Source organism: Rhinopithecus bieti, unplaced genomic scaffold, assembly GCF_001698545.2.
Source record: "Rhinopithecus bieti isolate Rb0 unplaced genomic scaffold, ASM169854v2 scaffold_2432, whole genome shotgun sequence".
In the NCBI taxonomy this organism is placed as follows: Eukaryota; Metazoa; Chordata; class Mammalia; order Primates; family Cercopithecidae; genus Rhinopithecus; species Rhinopithecus bieti.
The window spans coordinates 2,167,498-2,190,391 of NW_016804136.1; the positions used below are offsets into that span (position 1 = coordinate 2,167,498).

The 22,894-nt window shown below is 40.0% G+C and overlaps 1 protein-coding gene across 2 annotated transcripts in view; it reads left to right on the forward strand.

The window, feature by feature from the left end:
* Positions 1–428: 428 nt before the first annotated feature.
* The window catches only part of MAP3K13 (mitogen-activated protein kinase kinase kinase 13), a 152,942-nt gene continuing 130,476 nt past the window's right edge, over positions 429–22,894 (forward strand). For both annotated transcript variants that reach the window (XM_017866370.1, XM_017866365.1), the window contains exon 1: positions 429–793. The gene's annotated coding sequence lies outside the window, so the exon portion shown is untranslated. The remainder of the gene's footprint in view (positions 794–22,894) is intronic.

The window sequence follows — 22,894 nt, forward strand, 5'->3', positions numbered from 1 at the left end:
AGTACTACATTTACCAAGAACTTTGCGTTTTTTCTTTCTCTAGTAAGGAGTCAGGGAGAATGCAGATGGGGAAGAACTATTGTGGAGAAGCAATTTTCTGGCCCTTTTCTGCAATGATTATACAATGTTTAGATTCTGAGGACGAAGGGAGGGTTTTTTTTTTTTTTTTTTTTTGAAATGGAATTTCAAAAGGAGCGTCAGCCTCCCAAGTACCTGGGATTACAGATGCCCGCCACCACACCTAGCTAATTTTTGTATTTTAGTAGAGATGGGGTTTCACCATGTTGACCAGGCTGGTCTCGAACTCTTGACCTCAGGTGATCTGCCCAACTTGGCCTCCCAAAGTGCTGGGATTACAGGCAAGAGCCACCGCAGGTGGCTGGGAAAGTTTTGAGAGGAAAGCAAGATATTTGAAGCTCAGAGGACTATCCTTTTCTTTTTTTCTTTTTTCCAGGAACATATGGGAAAGAAGTCCCCTCGGAAACCAAAGCCCAGCCATCAGAGATTATAAGATTTTTCAGGTTTTCCCTATAATCTTCCTTACATTTGTCTCTTTAAACACGTTTAAGTCGACCTTTGAGAAGTTGCTGATAAGCAGTTATCAAACAAGAGTTGGATTAACACACCCTCCCACCTCGCTCTGTTGGGTGGTAGCTTCCAAGGCCACTGTAAATGTGTATCAGTGTGAACCTGATCCAGAAACAGCCAGGAAGGGAGCAAAGTTTAGTTTAGTCTATGAGGAAACTGTCGGCTGCTGGTAGTTCCATGCTGTCTGTTCAGACTTCAGCTTGGTGTAAGTAGTTTTTAAAAAACTATTATGACATTTTAATATCAAAAGGATTGTAAGAATAATTTCCATCAAAGATTAAATCAAGTTTCTACCTGGCTGTGAATCTTACAGATTAGAACTACTGAAAAGAAAGTTTCAGCACTCAGCAGTAGTTTTATTTTTTTTAATGGAAAAGAAAGCCGTGAGGTGTTTCAGCAAGTGTGCTGCTAAAACAGGTCCTGTGTGCATGAAATGATTTCTAATGTCTTATGTTGAGTGAAAGTGTTTACAGTTAGAAAAGAAAAGTGAGTATGTATCTAGTGCCGAGAGATTGTTTCTAAGCAGTGCTTAGATTTCTCCTCGTGTTCTTTCCAGTTGCTTTTCCTCTGGTTTAGGTTCATAGTTACAGATTCATGTTAGCAAATATGTAGCAGTCTCTCATATAATTAAATTGGAGGTTTTGATGTTCAAAGAAATGAAAAGAATGAGAATAAAGTAGAACTTAATACCCTGTAACAAGATGTTGGGATCCTAGATTTAAGAGCAGCAGAATGTATTTTCAAAGAGGAACTTTGTAAAACAGAAGTGGCAAGCAGCCTGAGGTTTCACGCAACTTCAGATAAATCTGTTTTCTTAAAATTTGACATCTGTATGGATTTTTTAGACTAAATTCCCAGTACTATGGTGTGTAAAATGAGTTTCATATATGAAATTAGAGTTGCCGTGTTTCAGCTGTTCTAATTCTATCTTGAGATTAGGATCCAGGAACTACACATTGTTACACAAACATATTGACTTTATTAATACAGCTATGAGAATGTTAAGGTCGCATGTCGGTAATGGAAGGTGGTGTTTTCTATTCCCTTTTACACAATGCATTTTTTTTTAAACCTGGTACATGACAATTTATGACTTTTAACTTGTAATAAATATATTAAAGTGTCTAAAGGCTGATATTAACCACTGGTGTTCTTTTTTCTTTTTTCTTTGCTTTTTTTTGTTCCTTTTTTTTTTTTTTTTTTTTTCTTTTTTTTTTTTTTTTTTTTTTTTTTTTTTTTTTTTTCTTTTTTTTTTTTTTTTTTTGAGACGGAGTTCGCTCTGTCGGTCAGGCTGGGTGCAGTTGGCGCGGATCTTGGCTCGACCAAGCTTCCGCCCTCCCGGGTTCAAGCGATTCTCGCTGCCTCAGCCTCCTGAGTGCTGGGACATACAGGCGCCTGCCACCACAATTTTTTTGTTTGTTTGGTGTTAGTAGAGACGGGGTTTCACTGTGTTAGTCAGGATGGTCTCGATCTCCTGACCTCGTGATCCACCCGCCTCTGCCTCCCAAAGTGCTGGGATTTCAGGCGTGACACCGCGCCCGGCCTAGCCAGTAGCCTTTCAAATCACTGGAGGAGTGCCCAGAAGAGAGATTATTTATGTAGATGTTCACTGGGTTTCCCCTTCCTCTGTCTTCATCTCAGACCTCAGTCTATTTCTCCAGCCTGCTTCTTGTTTCTGCTGTATTGAGCGGGAGCCCAGATGATGGTTCTGGGCCCCAGCTGAATCTTGGTGAGATGGAAGTCCAGGACGCATTGTCCTAAGAAGGCTCTAGGGCTACAATGAAGTGAAAACCTTTACTCACTCTCTAGCTTTCTGAATCTCGTGATTCTAGCCTCTTGAGCTGATTAACGTCTCCAAGTCAATGGCTTCGGCTGGGCCAAGTTCCTTATTTAATTGTTGGTTGATGAGAAGGAGTGGAGGGCTGGGGGGTGTCCTGGGAAAGAAGCCAGTGTGGCAGGTGACATTGTTGCTGGGGAAGCAGCTATTTTCTCATGGGACTTGAAATATTTCAGTCTTTTAACAACCTGGAAGGCCATACAGGTGTGTACTAGCCGAAATGTTAACAAGCCCCTTTGAAAAAAAATTTTTAACCTCCATAGGTGCCTATACCATCCAGACCACTGCTCATGTCCTACAAAGCAGCCTTCAGGATCTGGCTTTCAAGCATGTGTTTTACGTCATTGCCTACCATTGTTCTCACTCAGGTTGCTCTAGCTACAAAGGTGTGTTGCTTTCTCTTGAACACATCAAACCTGCTCTTACCTTAGGGCAGCTGCTGCCTAGAAAGCTCTTCCCCCTCATTGTGTCTTCCCACCCTTCATTCAGGTCTCTATTCAAATAGCTCCTCCTCAGAGAGGCCTTCCCAGACTACCCTAACTAAAATGGCACCCTACTCCACCTCCACCACAACACTTCTTTTCCCTTTAACCTAATTTACCGTTTTGTTTGTTTATTTGTTTGTTTTTTCTTGAGACGGAGTTTCACTCTTGTTCCCCAGCCTAGAGTGCAATGGCACGATCCTGGCTCACTGCAACCTCCGCCTCCCGGGTTCAAGCGATTCTCCTGTCTCAGCCTCTGGAGTAGCTGGGATTACAGGCATGTGCCACCACACCCAACTAATTTTGTATTTTTAGTAGAGATGGGGTTTCTCCGTGTTGGTCAGGCTGGTCTCAAACTCCTGACCTCAGGTGATCTGCCCGCCTCGGCCTTCCAAAGTGCTGGGATTACAGGCATGAACCACCGTGCCTGAAATTTTTCTTTTTTTTCTTTTTTAAATAGCCACCTGGCAGTGTTTATTTTATAAATTAAAAAATGTGTGTACATATATTATATGTATGCCTGTGTGTGTTTATGTATGTGTGTTGTGTATGTAGGATATATATTTGGTCTTTCCCTCTAGAATGTAAGAACTTTGTCTTGTTCAGGGCCATATTGTCAGTGCCTAGGACAGTGACTGCTTGACATGTAGTAGACACTTGGTAAATCATTGTATGAATAAATTAATGTCAACTGGTGTTACTAAAGTTTATTTCCAACCATAGAAATTTTTTGAATAGCTGATATATTCACATTTCCAAGACCAAAACATATCAAGTTATACATTGAAAAGTCTTCCCACCCCAGCCCATCCTCCATCCATTCAGCTCCCATTCAGGGTCCCCAAACCATGGCTATTATTTTTCCATGTATCTTTCCAGAGTTTCTTGATATATGTGTAAGGAAATATAAAAGTATAAATAGATTCTTATTTCCCTCCTTTTCACACATAACATTAAACGTAATGTTCTAAATGTTTTCATTTGTAATATATGATGAATCTCTTTCCATGTAAGTACATAGAGGGTGTCCTCATTTTTGAATAGCTGCCTACTATTCCATTGTACGGATGTGCTATAATTTATATAACCAGTCACCTATTGATAGACATTTTGGTTTTTTCCAGTGTCTTCCTATTGTAAACAATGCTGAAGTTCATAACCTTGTACATGTATCATTTTATACATGCATAAAGTATATCCATATGACTAAATTCCCCAAAGTAGAATTACTGGATCAAAAGGTATCATAAATATTGCCTAACTGCCTTCTTTAGGGATTGTACCAATGTGTACCCCTCCCCCCATTATAAGAGTACTGTTTCTTAGATCCTTGCCAACAGAGTCATCAGACTTTTGGATTTATGCCAGTTTGATAGGTTAAGTAATGGTTTCGGCATAGTGTTTGTTTTTTAGAATTTACAATAAAATTTGTGTTGAAGTTTTAAAAACTAATTTTCATTTATAATTGTGGTTAAAAATCTTATAACACCATTTTCAAGTGTGCAGTTCACTAGTGTTAAGTGTATTTACATTCTTGTGCAACAGTTTTCCAGGACTTTTCTGTCTTGTGAAACTGAAATTCTATACTCATTAAATAACAACTCCCCACTTCCTCCTCCCACTAACTTCTAGCAACTACCATTCTACTTTCTGTTTCAATGAATGACTAGTAGCTATCTCATATAAGTGCAATCACGCAGTAGTTATCCTTTTGTGGCTGGCTTATTTCACTTAGCCTAATGTCCTCAAGGCTTATCCACGATGTAGTATATGGCAGGATTTCCTTCGTTTGTAAGATGAACAATATCCCATTGTATGTGTACGCCATGTCCTGTTTATCCATTCATTCATCAATGGATATTTGGGTTGCTTCTACCTCTTGGCTATTGCAAATAAGGCCTCTGTGAACATGGATCTCTTTGAGATCCTGCTTTCAGTTCTTTTGGCTATATACCCAGCAGTGGGATTGTTGGATCATATGGTAATTCTATTTTTAATTTTTTGAGGAACCACCATACTGCTTTCCATAGCAGCTGTACCATTTTATCTTCGTTTTAATTTGTATTTCTTTCATTATGAGAAGGGTTGAGCATCTTTTCATATTTAAAATAAATGCCTTTTTCTTCTGTAAACTCTTTATATTCTTTGCCAGTAATGGAATTTTTTTCCTATTATTAATTTGATAACATTTTTTGTTCTTGTGCCCTTGAGTTTTCCAAATTTATAAACTAGTTTAGTAGTCATACATACAGGTGTGGAATAAGACTACCTGGGTTTGAATTCTAGATCTACTAATAGCTGTGCAATCTTGATTGGACAAGTTACTGAAGCTTTTTGAGCCACATTTTCTTATTTGTTAAATTGGAATAACATTGGATTGTTGTAAAGATGAGATGATGTATATTAGATACTTAGTATAGAGCTCGTATGATAAGGCAAAAACAAAAAAGGAAAAACAAATTAAAAGACCTAAAGTGCAGAAAAGAAATAAAACTGTCATTATTAACAGATGACATGATTGTATGCATGAAAAACCTTATAAAATCTTTTAAAAAAGTACTTGAATTAATTAATGAATTTATAAGGCCACAGGTTAGAGTCAACATAAAAATCATACTAGAAACAATTAACAGCTAAAATAGGTGAAAATATCACCATTAAAAATATCTGACTGGGCACAGTGGGCTCACACCTGTAATTCCAACATTTTAAGAGGCTAAGCCAGGAGGATCACTTGAGGCCAGGAATTAAAGACCAGCCTGGGCAACATAGCAAGACCTCACATCCATTTAAAAAAAAAAACTAAAAATATGAAAAAAAAAAAAAAGAAAGAAAGAAAAAGAGGCTGGGTATGGTGGCCCATGCCTGTAAACACAGCACTTTGGGAGGCTGAGGCATATGGATTGCTTGAGCTCAGGAGTTCAAGACCATCCTAAGCAACATGACAAAACACTGTGTCTACAAAAAATACAAAAATTAGCCCGGCATAGAGGCACACACCTGTAGTCTCAGCTACTCAGGAGGCTGAGGTGAGAGGATCGCTTGAGCCCAGGAGGTGGAGGTTGTAGTGAGCTATGTCACGCCACTACACTCCAGTCTGGGTGACAGAGTAAGACCCTGTCTCAAAAAGAAAGAAAGAAAAAAAAGAAAAATATATCTAACACACAGGAATAAATCTTTCAAAAGAGGACGACACCTCTATACTCAAGACTGTAAAACATTGCTGAGAAAAACTTAACTCAGAAATAAAAAGTGCAATATATATACCATGATCATGGATATAAATGGTTAAGGTGCCATTTCTCCCTAAATCAATCTGTAGATCTAATGCAATCCCAATCAAACTTTCAGCAGGCAGTATTGATGAAATTGACTATTTCTAAGTTTTTTTGTGAAAATACAAAAGATATAGAATAGCTAAAACAATCTTAAAAAGGAACAAAAAGGTGAATGACTTATAATACGTGACTTGAACACTTAACTATGAAACATTAATCAAGACAGTGTGATATTGCCTTGAAGATAGGCAGATATGTCAGTGGAACACAATAGGGAAACCAGAAATAGATTCACACATGTGAGGTCAATTGATTTTTGATCAGGTGGTCAGTTCAGTGAGAAAAGGGTAGTTTTCTTTAACATGTTGCTGAAACAATGGATTTTCTTTTTTCTTTTCTTTTTTTTTTTATTTGAGATGAAGTCTTGCTCTGTTGTCCAGGCTGGAGTCCCGTGGCGCCATCTTGGCTTTTTGCAATCTCTGCCTCCTGGGTTCAAGCAGTTCTTCTGCCTCAGCCTCCCAAGTAACTGGGATTACAGGTGAGCGCCACCACACATGGCTAATTTTTGTATTTTTAGTAGAGATGGGGTTTTACCATGTTGGCCAGGCTGGTCTAGAATTCCTAACCTCAAGTGATCTGCCTGCCTCGGCCCCCCAAAGTGCTGGGATTACAGGCATGAGCCACTGCACCCGGCTAGCAAATGGATTTTCTTATAGGGGGAAAAGATTTCATGCTGCTCTCACTATACACAAAACTGCAATAGACATGCGTCTATTGATAAATAGACATGGATCATAGATCTAAACAGAACCAGAAACCTTAAAAAAAAATAGGAAAATATCTTAGCAATCTTGGGTTATGCAAAGATTTCTTGAGCAGACCACTAAAAGCACTAACCATAATAGTACATTAAATACAATTAAATGAACTTACTTATTGCAAGAACTTCTTAGGACCTTTAGGATGTTACTGTTTCTAGTAAGAGGACTCTGCAGCATTTTCCACAGTGTTTGACCACAGAATCCTTTGTTCATCTGGAACATGCAACATACTTGGAGAAGTGTTGCTTTGATCCTCTCCTCAAAATACAGTATTTTTGAGAGCTATAGTAAGCCCCTCTTTGATACAAAGTAATGTAATTGGATCCACTTCCCTTCAACAACTTGAGTAAAGAAAACACTTCTGCCCAAAGAGCTGTGATTACACCCCATCCCCTCTTTGCTGGTTGGCCAGCCAACTGTGGCAATTACTCCAGGCTAATGTCATATTACAGCAGAATTCACTATAGTAAGCCAGGCAAAGAGTCACTGAAGGTGCACAGCATTTTTCATTTTCCTTGCTGCAGGTTCCATACACATTGTCCCTCAGTATTGGTGGAGGATTTGTTCCAGACCTCCTAGGGATAACAAAATCCAAGGATGTCCAAATTCCTTATATAAAACCTATATAACCTATGCACATCCTCTCGTATACTTTAAATCATCTCTAACTATTTATAATACCTAATGCAATGTAAATGCTATGTGAATCATTGTTATACTTTATTGTTTATGAAATAAGAAAGCCTATACATGTTCAGTACAGATGCAATTTTTTTCCCCAAATATTTTCAATTTACAAATAGTGAAGAGGATAAGGAGGGCCAACTGTACTTGCCTGGCCTGCTCAGCCCTCCTCTGTCACTGCCTAGCAAACTCCAGGTTATTAACCCTTTGCTTCTCTGTACTCAGCTCCTATAGTCCTAGCTCCTAATTGCTTGAAGGGCTGTAGATGGACAGTCTTTATGCATTCTAGATTTCTGTAGCATGCCTGGTCTCTGACTCATAGTTTACTGATGAATCAGATTCCCCTACCTTCTGTTGCTGCCCATGAACTGAAGTTTTATGGAATATGAGTTGTCACATAAGAAATAGGAGAGGAACCAGAAGACAAAGTAGAGGCCAAACTTCACCTTAACCAGAATTTGACCCAAGGCCCATCCTGTTCAGAAAAGAAATCTCAAAAGAAGTCAAAATGGTATGTAATGCCAGAATAAATATAAAAAGAAAAGAAATTGGCTGGGTGTGGTGGCTCACACCTGTAATCCCAGCACTTTGGGAGGCTGAGATGGGCAGATCACTTGAGGTCTGGAGTTTGAGACCAGCCTGGCCAACATGGTGAAACCCCATCTCTACTAAAAATACAAAAATTAGCCGGGCCTGGTGGCACGTGCCTGTAATCCCAGCTACTCACAAGACTGAGGCAGGAGAATCACTTGAACATAGGAGGCGGAGGTTGCAGTGAGCCGAGATGGCACCACCGCACTCCAGCCTGGGTGACAGAGTGAGACTTTGTCTCACAAAAAAAAAAAAAAAAAAAATAAAAAAAGAAAGAAAAGAAAGTTTAAGGAAGTATCCCTATAATATTTATTGGTTGTATTTTTTAAATTGAACTACTATCATAGATACCAGTTTCTCCTGAATGTGGAAAGCTAATAATGAGAAATGGAAATGTCATCAATGTCATCTGAATAGGGCTTACGAGATAGACTATACATGACTGGAAGTTAAAAGGCTTTAACTTTAGATCTGCCACTAATTTGGCTTTTGATAGTAAAATATACTCTTAAAGAAAAAAAATTATGGCCCTCCCCTTATTGCAAAAAAAGTATGAATATATGTGTGTTTATGTCTGTATCTATCTACATGTACACCAGGATCTGTCCTAGATACTTCCTCATGTGCCATCTCATTTAATCATCTGTCTGTGTCTCAGCTCCTCAACCTGGAAAATGGGATAATAATATCTCATTCTGCCTTCCTCACAGAACAACAAATGTGGTTATAATGAGACAATAAAATATACTGCTTTAAGCATGACTCTATAATTTAAAGACAAATCTTTAAAAAAAAAATTTTTTTTAAATAAAAATAAAGATGAAGTCTCACTATGTTGCCCAGGTTGGTCTCGAACTGAGCTCAAGTGATCCTCCTGCCTCGGCCTCCCAAAGTGCTAGGATTACAGGTGTAAGCCATAGCAGCCGGCCTGACGATTCAGTCTTGAATGCCATGTTGTGAGATGTGTAGCAATGGTTTCCATAACAAAATGATGTGATGAATCCTGGTAAAATTCATTTCAAAATACACTTGCAATACAAACTTAGAAGAAGCAATGTACACAGGATGTTTCACAGACACTTACGGAACACCTGGAAAGTATAGCAACCTTCTCTCTAATTCTCAATAAAGGCAACACAAAGTAAACACACACTTTACGGTATTTTATGACACATCTCATCTAAGAAAAATGGGCAAGAAAAACACTTAGGCAAATAAGTGGAGGCAGAATGCCAACACAGATGATAATGAAAAGAATTTCACATCAGAACTTGAAAACTGATTTTGAGCCTGTGTTAAGATAAAATGGGCATTTAGAAGATGAGAAATTCCACAGAAGGCATATAGGGGGTTGTGGGGGGTGAAAGAAAGGAACCTTATATAACTCTAACACTTATTAACCTGGACCTAGTCGCTGAAACTTGATCTCTTTTCTAGCAACCTGATTCTTTATTATTTATAATCAGAAGGTTTAAGAACTACTGAGCCTCAGCTCTAGGCTGTCTTTCCATAGTCCGTCCAGTTTTCAGAATTTAATAATATGGTGGGGGGGGGGGTGGGGAGGGGACACAGTAGCTCCCAAGTATCTAGGAAACTACAAATTTTCCTCACTAAAACTCCCTAAAATAACCAGGTTAACACCAACTAGTAAACAAGCTCATCAAGGAGAGACCATAAAAAGTCACTAATTGAAAAATTGTAAAGGGCTGCCTGTATAATCTATTATCTGAAAAATGATTTGATAATGAGACCCACAGGAATAAACATGAAAAGCAATGGCCCGGCATGGTGGCTCACACCTGTAATCCCAGCACTTTGGGATGCCAAGGTGGGCAGAAAACTTGAGCCCAGGAGTTCGAGACCAGCCTGGCCAACGTGGTGAAACCCTGTCTCTACTAAAAATAGAAAAAATTAGCTTGGTGTGGTGGTGTGCTTCTGTAATCCCAGCTACATGGGAGGCTGAGGCAGGAGAATCTCTTGAACCCAGGAGGCACAGGTTGCAGTGAGCCAAGATCGTGCCCTTGCACTCCAGCTTGGGTGACAGAGTGAGACTCTGTCTCAAAAAAATAAATAAATAAAAATAAATAAATAAATAAATAAATAAAGACATTAAAACAAGTGGCTTATATGGGTCTTTTAAGAAGCTGTAAAAAAGAAAATAATTTTGCTAGAACTTTTTTCAGCTCAAGAATCAAGTTTTCAAACAATATACTTAAGAAATTATACAAGATATGACTTAGAAGCCATAAGTAGCAAGTTGGAAATTACTAACATATAAGTGGATGTTAATAGTGCTGGTTCACTGAATAAGGAACATATTATGAAACCCTTACAACTCAGTACAGAAGTTGCCTTCATTATATAACATTACCCCTATGCCTATCAAATGAATTCTTCAATTTTGATATTTATTTTTTATTTCTAGCATTTCTTCTTGATTCTTTTTTATACTTTACATCTCTGTGGCCAACTTCCCCATTTGTTCATGCTCGCCTTTCCTGCTAGATCCTTTAACAGAGGGAATAATTGTGATGGCAGTTACACGAATCCATATGTAAGTTAAAACTCTTAGAACTATACACCATAAAAAGTCAATTTTACTTGTGTTAATTTACAAAGAATGAGATTCTGACCTGTTTAAAGCAAAAATAATAACAATGTATAATAGAGTTAAGAGCATATAAAGAAGTAAAATACATAATAACAAGAGCACAAAAGGTGGAAACAAAATAGTATGGTATATGAGGTAGACCGTAATAAGTTAAAATTATAAAATGCTATCTCTAGGCTGGGCGTGGTGGCTTACACCTATAATCCAGCACTTTGGGAAGCCGAGGCGAGTGGGTCATCTGAGGTCAAGAGTTCAAGACCAGGCTGGCCAACATGGAGAAACCCCGTCTCTATTAAAAATACAAAAATAGCCAGGCGTGGTGGTGGGTGCCTGTAATCCCAGCTACTCCGGAGGTTGAGGCAGGAGAATCGCTTGAACTGGGGAGGCGGAGGTTGCAGTGAGCCAAGATCGTGCCACTGCACTCCAGCCTGGGTGACAGAGTGAGACTCTGTCTCAAAAAACTACTAAACTAAACTAAAATAATGAAATGAAATAAAATAAAATAATAAAATAAAATAAAATGCTATCTCTAGAACAGTGTGTTCTCGAAGTGTGTTCTGCAGACCGGCAGCATCAGTGTTACCTGGGATCTTGTTAGAGAGGAAATTTTTGGGCTCCACCCCAGGCCTAACTGAATCAGAAACTCTGGGGGTATGGTACCATGATTTGTCTTTCTGTGATTGTGATGCATGCTAAACTTTACAAAACATTGCTTTAGAGCAGGGGCTGGGAAATTTTTTTCTATAAAGAGCCACATAATAAATATCTTTAGGTTTTGTGAGCCATGTAGTCTCTGTAGTAACTACTTAACTCTGCCATTGTAGCACAAATGCAGCTATAGACAATAAATAAATGAAGGAGAGGGGCTGTGTTCTAATGAAGTGTTATTTATAAAAATAAGCAGCCAGCTGGATTTGGCCCATGGGCTATAGTTTGCCTACCTCTGCTTTAGAGCAACTATTCACACACAGATACAGCTAAATTGGTGAAAAGAAAATAAAAGGAAACATGAAAATATACAGACAGCCCTCACTTTGCATAGTAATATGTGACTATAAAAATGATCATGCAAGCTGAAACTATGCAAAGCAGTTTTAATAACCAATGGGAAAAATTATGGTTGTTTTGTGACCTTTAATTCTTTTTTTTTTTTTTTTTGTTAAAATATATTTGGTAAGGGGTGGAGGGGAGGTGTTTTATTGACTGGAAAGATGCACCAGGGAACTTTCTAGAGGTTGTAAAAATGTTTTAGGTCTTGTTCTGGGTGGTGGTTACATGAATGTATAGCATTGTCAGCATTTATTATACTGAGCACATCAGATTATGAATTTCATGTATGTAAAGAATATATAATCAAAGATTTTTTAATAGTACAAAATAAAGGTGTGGAATAAAGTATGCAGTTCGCATTAGGTGACATTCTCATTGCAAATAAAACCTGATATAACTTATGGGGTACCTCCATGAGTCCAAGGAAAAGAGGTGACAGGGCACTATAGGCAGAAGAAGCAGTGAGGCTATGCAGCCTAATAGGTTGGGAGAAGGAGCAGCTCCATTTGACTAGAGTGAATATTAAGGAAGTGGCAGGAAATGAGGACAGAGAAATTGCTAAAGACACATCAGCAATGGCTTTATGTACCAAGTTAAGGAATGTGTACTTTACCCTGAAGATGATGAGAAACTTCCCTAATATATTTCAGGGCTTAAGTGGCCCTCTTCTTCTTATAAGGACATCAGTCATTGGATTTAGAACCCAACTGATACGGTTTGGCTGTGTCCCTACCCAAAATTTCATCTTGAATTGTAATCCCCATAATCCTCACGTGTCAAGGGCAGGATCAGGTGGAGCTAATTAGATCACGGGGGCAGTTTGCTCGATGCTGTTCTTGTGATAGTGAGTAAGTCTCATGAGATCGGATGGTTTTATAAGTGTCTGGCATTTCCCCTGCTGGCACTCACTGAGTTCTGCCACGCTATGAAGAAGGTGCTTGCTTCTCTTTTGCCTTCCACCATGATTGTAAGTTTCCTGAGGCCTCCCCAGCAATGCAGAACTGTGAGTCAATTAAACATCTTTCCTTTATAAATGATCCATTCTCTGGTATTTCTTCATAGCAGTGTGAGAAAGGACTATTACACCATCCTATCCAGTCTCATTTCATATTAACTTAACTAATATAATACTTTATTTCCAAATAAAGTTACATTCTGAGGTTCTGGGTAGATGTGAATTTGGGGGGCATACTATTCAACACACCACAACACAAAATAGTGTCCCCCCAAAATTCATGTCCACCAGAACTTCAAAATGTGACCTTATTTGGAAACAGGCTCTTTATAGATGCAATTAGTTACGTATGAGGTCATAGCGATTAGGGTGGACTCTAAATCCAGCAATTGGTATCCTTATAAGAAGAGGAGAGGACACACAGATGTATATATAGGGAAGAGGACCATGTAAAGACAGAGGTTGAGACTGGACTGAAGAAGCTATAAGCCAAGGAGCATCAAAGATTTCCAGGAGCCATCAGAAGCTATGAAGAGACAAGGAACGGTTTTTCCCTCAAGCCTTCAGCAGGAACATGGGCCTGCCAACACCTTGATTTTGGAGTTCTAGCCTCCAGAATTGTAAAAGAAAAAATTTCTGTTGTTTTAAGCCACCAGTTTGTGATAATTTGTTAAAGTATGCCGAGGAAACTACTGCAATATTTAACCCACATTCTGCTTTCTGTGTTAAGCCTGTGGTAGTGGTTTTAAGGCATGTCTAAAAGTTTTTTTATTCCTCTCTTTGAGAGGTATAGCCTAATTCCTCTCCCCTTGAGTGTGGGCTGGACCTAATGACTTGCTTCTAATGAATAGAATAAAGAAGAAGCAAGAGGCTTCAAGTCACTGGCCTTGGAGACCAGGTCAGAGGTTGGCAAACTGTAGTTCTCAGGCTGACTGCCTATTTTATAAATAAAGTTTTATTGGGATACACCATGCCCATTTATTTGTGTGTTGCATGTGGCTGTTTTTACACGACAACAACTGAGATGAGTAGCTGTGATACAGACTATAAGGCATACAAGCCTAAAATATTTACTATCCAGCACTTTAAGAAAAAGTTTGCCAAACTCTGAACTAGGTCATAAGAAGCACTGCAGGTTTTTGCCTGCTGTGAATAACTTGCTCTAGGGGAAGCCAGCTGCCTTGTCATGAGGACACTCAGATGTCCCTGCAGAAAGGCCCATGTGACAAGTAACCAAGGCCTCCTGCAAACAGCCACGTGAGTGAACAATTTTGGAAGTAGTTCCTCCAGCCTTCAGGGGACTACATCCCTAGTCAACTGCTTGACTGCAACTTAATGAGAGACCCTGAGCCAGAACCACCCACCCATGCTGCTCCTAGATTCCTGCCCCTCAGAGACTGTGTGAGATAATAAATGTTAGTTGTTTTAAGTTGTTAAGTTTTGGGGCGATCTGCATGCTGCAGTGCACAAGTAATATACTCATCTGTCTGTTCTACAGTTTTCAGTGCAACCTGCAAGCTGCTCTATGTGTCTTATCTATGCCACAGGCTTTTGCTATTTTAGAAACATACTGGGAAATGAGACTTTTATATAAAGAAACTCCAGGATGACATAGACAACACTTTTAGGAAACAAAGGACATTGGAAGGCAAGAATATTTTCATAACTCTGCTAACTGTCTAATACAATACTAGGTGTGATTGTTGCCACTGATATTAGGTCTATACATCATGCTTATTTGAGTCATCAGGCAAGATGTTTGCTATGTTACTCACTATTATTTATATAACAAGGAGTATTAGAGTATGCCATTATAATCTTTATTAGATGCTTTCTATAAATGTTTTCTATAAATGTGAAGCAAGTTGTTTCCAGATGGAATGGTGTGAAGTTCTGTGGGTGTATTAATTTTCTCTTGCTGCATAACAATATAATCACAAACTTAGTGGCTCAAAACAATATACCTTTGTCACCTCGGTTACTGGGCATGGCCTACCTGTGTCCTCCTCTGAGGGTCTCACATAACTTCAGTCAGGGCTGCGTTCTCATCTGGATGCTCAACTGGGGAACTCATAGACATAAGTTATTAACACCATTCAGTTCCTTGTGGTTTTAGGATGTGGTTGTAGTACCAAGAACTATAGTGTTTTTATTTTGCTTTTTCTGCCTGTTGGCTAAAGTCTGCCCTTAGGTCATAGAGGCCACCCGCATTTCCTTGCCATGGGGGGTTCCCCAACATGGCCACTAGCCTCCTTGCAGCTAGCAAGGGAGGGAGAGACTCAAGACAAGTGCTCCAGCTTTATATAGCATATTCATATATTACATGCATGTAATCATGTTCATCCCAGCACCTTTTCTGTATTCTATTGATTGGAAGCAAGTATTACACTCAAAGAGAGGGAATCACACAAGGGTGTGAACACTAGAAGGTAAGGATCATCAGGGCCACCTTAGAGTTTGTCTGCCATAACAGGCCTGGAGATTATGCAAATCCTACTTGCAGGGTGGAATTAATGCCTTATCAAAGATGGTTTCTGTACCTAAGAGGCAATGGAGTGCCTTGTTTTTATTTTTTTCCTCCTCTGTGCTGCAAAAGGGTGACTCTCAGCAGGTTGTTTTTTATTTATTTATTTATTTATTTATTTATTTATTTATTTATTTGAGGCAGAGTCTCGCTCTGTCGCCAGGCTGGAGTGCGGTGGCGTGATCTTGGCTCCCTACAACCTCGGCCTCCCAGGATCAAGTGATTCTTCTGCCTCAGCCTCCCGAATAGCTGGGACTACAGGCGCATGCCACCATGCCTGGCTAATTTTTGTATTTTTAGTAGAGGTGGGGTTTCACCATGTTGACCAGGATGGTCTCAATCTCTTGACCTTGTGATCTGCCTGCCTTGGCCTCTCAAAGTGCTGGGATTGCAGATGTGAGCCACTGTGTCCGGCCAGGTATTTTTTTAATGACTAGAAATGGAATAATAAAAAGCAGGAGGGTAAAAAAATATACATGAACCCAAAACATACCTTCAAACTGGAATGTACTGTAGCTAGAAACAGCTTGGCATACAACTAGCTAGATTGACCTAAGCAAAGGCTTCCTGCATATGAGGATCCACATAACCCCAAAACATACCTTCAAACTGGAATGTACTGTAGCTAGAGACAGCTTGGCATGCAGCTAACTAGATTGACCTAAGCAAAGGCTTCCTGCCTATGAGGAGCCAAAGGTACTATTTTTAGGAGCATAAAGGGAACCCATTTCCAGGAGATCAAAGATGCGGTGTAAAAACTTTTATTATTTGTTCTAGTAAATGTGATAGATCACAAATCTACCTTGCTATAGGATATGCATGCATTCATTCATTTAGAAAATTGCTATTAAATGTTTCCCACACACAAGGCCCTTTGCTAGGTGCTACCCAATTTTGCATATGTTGATGGAGTATGTCCAAGGGAAAGAGTGCCACCATCTACTGTCTATACCTGCTATGCATCTGGGAAGAGGCACAGAGGCCTAGGCATGTGCCTAGCGTTTGCTAGTCCTGGTATATAGTGTTTTTCCAAGAAGTTTGGTGGTAAAGAAAAGGGGAGTGAGTCGATAAGTCAGAAGGAAATTTTGAAAAGGAGAGACATGGACATGCTTATAGGCAAAGGAGAAACCCAGCCAATAAGAAGAGACATGATGATCTGTGACAAAAGAATCTGTTACATAATAGGTGCTCAGTTAATTATCGTACCCCTCTCCTTACACAGTTTCTCCTCGCTTCTTTTTTTTTTTTCTTAAACATATATTACCCTGCTCTACTACATGCTATACATGGCAGTAGATACCAAACTGAATATGCGCTTGACCCCTTTCCCTTTATGCCCCATCCGGCTTGGAAATATCATTAGCCATTTATCACTTCCGCCACCCCTTATCAGCCTTTGGTCTGTCCTCCTCTGACTATGCCCAACACAGAGTACCTCCTTAATCATATTTTCAGCTACCATGTTGATTGCTTTGCATCCTCAGTCAGGCCCTCACGACTGATTGGTGGCCTTTCATTTCTGTCATTTCCCACAGTGGCTGTCGAAACCTCTCTTGCTCCATAGAATCCCAAATCTGTCACCTTTTCCTTTCACCAGGTGATCTGCCTTCTATAATGTCATTGGAAATGGGATCTTGCAACTTCATTTCTACTAATCTCATTTTTTTTTTTTTTTTTTTTTGAGACAAAGTCTCGCTCTGTCGCCCAGGCTGGGGTGCAGTGCAACCTCTACCTCCTGGGTTCAAGTGATTCTCCTGCCTCAGCCTCCTGAGTAGCTGGGAATACAGGCATGCGCCACCAGCTAATTTTTGTATTGTTAGTCAAGACAGGGTTTCACTATGCTGGCCAGGCTGGTCTTGAACTCCAGACCTCAGGTGATCACCCACCTTGGCCTCCCAAAATGCTGGGATTATAGGTGTGAGACACTGAGCCCCGTTTCTACTAATCTCATCATCTTTTATTGCCATCTACACTTTTCTGTTTTCTCTCAAAAATGTACACACACACCCACACATACACACACACACACACACACGTAAACACATACACCTTCTTCTTGTTAAGGCTTTTCATTCCAAATCCTCCCACCTCCTCAAAGTTTATCCCAGCCATGACCGTCCCTCACTCTAGTGAAAAGACACACTCTCTATTACAGCATAGCGCAGGGGTCTGCAACGCCCTGGCCACTGACTGATGCTGGTCCGTGGCCTGTTAGGAACTGGACCGCACAGCAGATGAGCAGCAGGCCAGTGGGCTAAGCTTCACCTGGTATTTACAGCTGCTCGCCATCACTTGCATTATTGCCTGAGCTTCTCCTCCTGTCAGATCAGCAGTGGCATTAGATTTTCACAGGAGCAGGAAACCTATTGTGAACTGCACATGTGAAGGATCTTGGTTGCATGCCCTTTATGAGAATCTAATGCCTGATGATCTGTCACTGTCCCCCATCACCTCCAGATGGGACTGTCTAGTTGCAGGAAAACAAGCTCAGGGCTCCCACTGGTTCTACATTATGGTGACTTGTGTAATTATTTCATTATATGTTACAATGTGATCATAGAAATAAAGTGGGCCGGGTGTGGTGGCTCACGCCTGTAATCCCAGCACTTTGGGAGGCCAAGGTGGGCAGATCACGAGGTCAGGAGATCGAGACCATCCTGGCTAACACGGTGAAACCCCGTCTCTACTAAAAATACAAAAAATTAGCCTGGCGTGGTGGCGGGCATCTGTAGTCCCAGCTACTCGGGAGGCTGAAGCAAGAGAATGGTGTGAACCGGGAGGCAAAACTTGCAGTGAGCCAAGATTGTACCACTGCACGGCAGCCTGGGCGACAGAGCAAGACTGTCTCAAAAAAAGAAAGAAAGAAAGTGCACAATAAATGTAATGCACTTGAATCATCCTGAAACCACCCCCTCCCATCCCGCACCCTGAATCCATAGAAAAATTGTCTTCCACGAAACCAGTCCCTGGTGCCAAAAAGGTTGGAAACTGCTGGCATAGTGTATTACAGAATCATTTTCAGGCTATCTTGCTTAAATTAGAAGGGAAAAAAATTGTAACAAGTTTTGTTTTTGTTTTACCTCACATACCTATTATTTATTTGTGGTGAGACATTTAAAATCTATTCTAGCAATTTTTCATGTGGTGTGGAATATGTTGTTATTAACTACAGTCACTGTGTTGTACAAGAGCTCTCCTGAACTTATTCCTTCTAACTGAAGTTTTGTATCCTTTGACCAACATCTCCCCAAAACCCCAATAACACGTTTTTTAAAGTTAAAATAATTTGGTTAAAATAGCAGTGAACATTTCTTACCTTATCAATTTTTGTAACTTTTCCCAAAAGCAATACATTTGTACTTCACAGATAATCTAGAAATTTATATTAAAAGAGAAGAAAATAAAATCACCAGTCTCTCTATATCCAGAGATAGGCATGATATATGTATGATCTAAATCCTTCATCCTTCTAGTCATCTACACATGTTAGATGGTATCCATTATTGTGTTGCTTGCCTTTTTTCACACTTTGTCATGTTTTTTTTTTTTTTTTTGAGACAGAGTCTCGCTCTGTCGCCCGGGCTGGAGCACAGTGGCCGGATCTCAGCTCACTGCAAGCTCCGCCTCCCGGGTTTACGCCATTCTCTTGCCTCAGCCTCCCGAGTAGCTGGGACTACAGGCGCCCACCACCTCGCCCGGCTAGATTTTGTATTTTTTAGTAGAGACGGGGTTTCACCGTGTTAGCCGGGATGGTCTCGATCTCCTGACCTTGTGATCCACCCGTCTCGGCCTCCCAAAATGCTGGGATTACAGGCTTGAGCCACCGTGCCCGGCCTTGTCATGAATATTTTTACCTGTTCTTATGCATTTTAGTATACAACCTGTAAAGGTTTTAAGTGTTCTATTGAATAGTTTTATCATAATTTATTTAATACCTTCCATTGTTAGGAGTATTATATTATTCCCAGTTATTTTTGTTTTAAACAATTATGTGACGAAATCCTTTTAGCTAGATTGTTTTGCAGAGTACTGATTATTTATTTAGAATTAATTTCTCAAACTTGAATCTTGGGTCAAAAGATATTTACATTTTAAGTCTACTGATACCCATTGCCAAATTGTACTTCAAAAAAGATGCAGCAATTATTTAGCCATCAGCAGTATAGAAGAGTACCTATTTTGCTATACCCTTTCCAAAGGGTGCAACATTTTTGTCTGTGAATTGCTTGTTCTTTAACCTTTTCCTCCTCCTCCCTCTGCCTTATTAGTATGTTTATCTATCTACCTTGATAAGTTTTGAACTCACATTTGTTCAAATTAGTAAAAGTGAATTTTGCACTTCATTTTTCTAATACTTTTGAATTGAGGTGTTCATAACACAAAGGAAGATTTGCTTTTTTTTTTTTTTTTTTTGACAGAGTCTCGCTCTGTCACCAGGCTGGAGTGCAGTGGCGTGATCTCGGCTCACTGCAACCTCCACCTTCCGGGTTCAAGTGATTCTCCTGCCTCAGCCTTTCAAGTAGCTGAGACTACAGGCATGCGCCACCACGCCCGGCTAATTTTTTGTATTTTTAGTAGAGATGGGATTTCACCATGTTGGCCAGGATGATCTCGATCTTCTGACCTCGTGATCCGCCCGCCTCAGCCTCCCAAAGTGCTGGGATTACAGGCATGAACCACTGCACCCGGCTGAGACTTGTTTTCATATATTGGACAGACTACAGATTATGTATATGGATATAGGTATATCAAGGTGTAGCTTTACAAAGCCATTTAATACTGTTCTGTGTAGCTTACTTTATTTCTTTATACATCTCTGTTTACTCTATTTCTTATATGTTGCCTTACTGATCATCATTCAGAGGCCTGGAATAATTAATAGTTTAGTTAAAAGTAAAGCATGACATTGATCTCAGTCTACTTGTCTGACTTATAAATTATTCTTTAATACTAGCCCATTTTCTCTTTCACATTTTTAAAACATATTTTTTAAGTTTGCAGTAGATGGCAGCAGCAGAAAGCATTCTTTCATTCAATTGACAATGTCATCAGGCATTTTGAGGGAACAATACAAAAGAACTTGCCCTAAATGTGAAGAACTTGTGATGGAGGCGATTTCAGAAATATCAATGTAGCCGGGCGCGGTGGCTCACGCCTGTAATCCCCACACTTTGGGAGGTTGAGGCGGGTGGATCACCTGAGGTCAGGAGTTTGAGACCAGCCTGGCCAACATGGTGAAACCCTGTCTCTACTAAAAATACAAAATTAGCCAGGTGTGTGTGGTGGTGCACGCCTGTAATCCCAGCTACTTAGGAGGCTGAGGCAGGAGAATTGCTTGAACCTGGGAGGCGATGGTTGCAGTGAGCCAAGAGCGCATCATTACACTCCAGCCTGGGCAACAAGAGCAAAACTCCGTCTCAAAAAGAAAAGAAAAGAAAAGAAAAATAAATATAAATGTAGCATGAAATTGGTGACTATTTTATACCCCAACTAAGCAGTGAGCTCCAACAAATAATCTCCTGGGGAAAATGGATTTAATTTTTCAAATGTTGCATTGTTTACTAGTTACAGTATATTTTACTGGTTTTCTGGAATTCTCCTTTTTCCTCCTACCTCTCTTTATATTTACTTATAGTGAAAGCCACTTCAAGGCACCAGCCTCTTTTCTAGACGAATGGCCCTTTGCAGATGACCATTTATTATGGAGCCTTGAGTAATTTAATAAACTAAAAATACATGCTCAGAAAATGTGGCCTTTTTAGGCCACTGCTTCCATTTTGAATGATCTTCAATGGAGCTTCATTTTGCTCATTTTGAAATTTAGGCTCAATATATCTCTTGAGTATTTGTAATAATTTTCTCTAGATCATAACATTCCCCCTAAAGTTAGACAAGCATTTTCTGTAATTCACTCATGACAGGAGCAAGCAACACTACCACAGGGGACCTATGGACATGTCGCTTTTCTTTCCAAACTATACTAACAGGTGGATATTCTGTCCCATAGACCACGAGGGGTGGCTATAAGATAGGCCTGGCCAGGCATGATGGCTCACCCTTGTAATCCCAGCACTCTGGGAGGCCGAGGCTGGTGGATCACGAGATCAAGAGATTGAGACCTTCCTGGCCAACATGATGAAACCCTGTCTTTACTAAAAATGCAAAAATTAGCTGGGCATGGTGGTGTGCACCAGTAGTCCCAGCTACTTAGGAGGCTGAGGCAGGACAATCGCTGGAACCCGGGAGGCGAAGGTTGCAGTGAGCCGAGATCGCGCCACTGCACTCCCGCCTGGCGACAGAGCGAGACTCCGTCTCAAAAATAAATAAATAAATAGATAGATAGATAGATAGATAGATAAATGAAAGATAGGCCTAGTGGTTATGGGTTTTGAAAAGAAAAGAGGAGCACTTGGTACTTTGGCTGGTTGAAAAGCTAATGGTGTTTTCAAAGGCAGAGAAATGAGATTGTTCTGAACTAGGAACAAGCAGAGGCTGTAAGCATATGGTACTATAATCAAAGGCTTCCATTTCTACCTATTCTTTTTTAAAAAAATTTTAGATTCAAGGGGCACATGTGCAGGTTTGTTACATTGGTATATTGTGTCATGCTGGGGTTTGGGCTTCTACTGAACCCATCACACTAATATTGAACTTGATACCCAGTAGATGGTTTTTCAGTCCTTGCTCTCCTCCCTTCCTCAGTGTCTCTTATTTCTATCTTTAGGTCCATGTGTCCCCATTGTTTAGCTCTCACTTTTAAGTGAAAATATGTAGTATTTGGTTCTCTGTTTCTGCATTCATCCATTCAGAATAATGACCTCCAGCTGCATCCATGTTGTAGCAAAGGACATGACTTCATTCTTTTTATGGCTGTGTAGAATTCCATGGTGTATATGATCTACCCAGTCTTAAGACTGTCTCAAAATAAGAAAGAACAGATTGAGATTCAACTAACTGAAGATGGTCTGGAGTGGTTTTCAAAAATTGTATTTTGGAGTGAATAATTTTTTCACCCTTAATTCCATCCCAGCCCAAATTCTGTGTGTGAGATATATTAAGAAAGGAAACTTTCCAGTTCTAGACTGTAAGCTTCTTCAGGGCGGGGACTGTGTATTTATCATCAGATCTCAGCTCAGCGCCGGCACATACCGAGTGGTCTGAAGAGTTTCCTGAATGAATAAATGAAGTTAACTGCCTTACAGTGACTCTTTCCTTTCATGCCTCCCTAAGACTCCCCTTCTCCTTATATGCCCTTAGCTTGCTGTGTGCATATGGTGCAGTAGGCAGGAACTCTTCCTCCTCCACCAGGACACAGCTTAGAAGAGAGGTTTCTGGTAAAGAATGTCTATTGTTGGTTAGTCAGCACAAGGGAGACCCCGGGGCCAAAGACTTCTGAGGTGGTTTTTAAAAGATTAAAGCATCAAAATTTTCCAGGCCACAGAAAATAGAAATTTTATAAGAATTTAAAATACA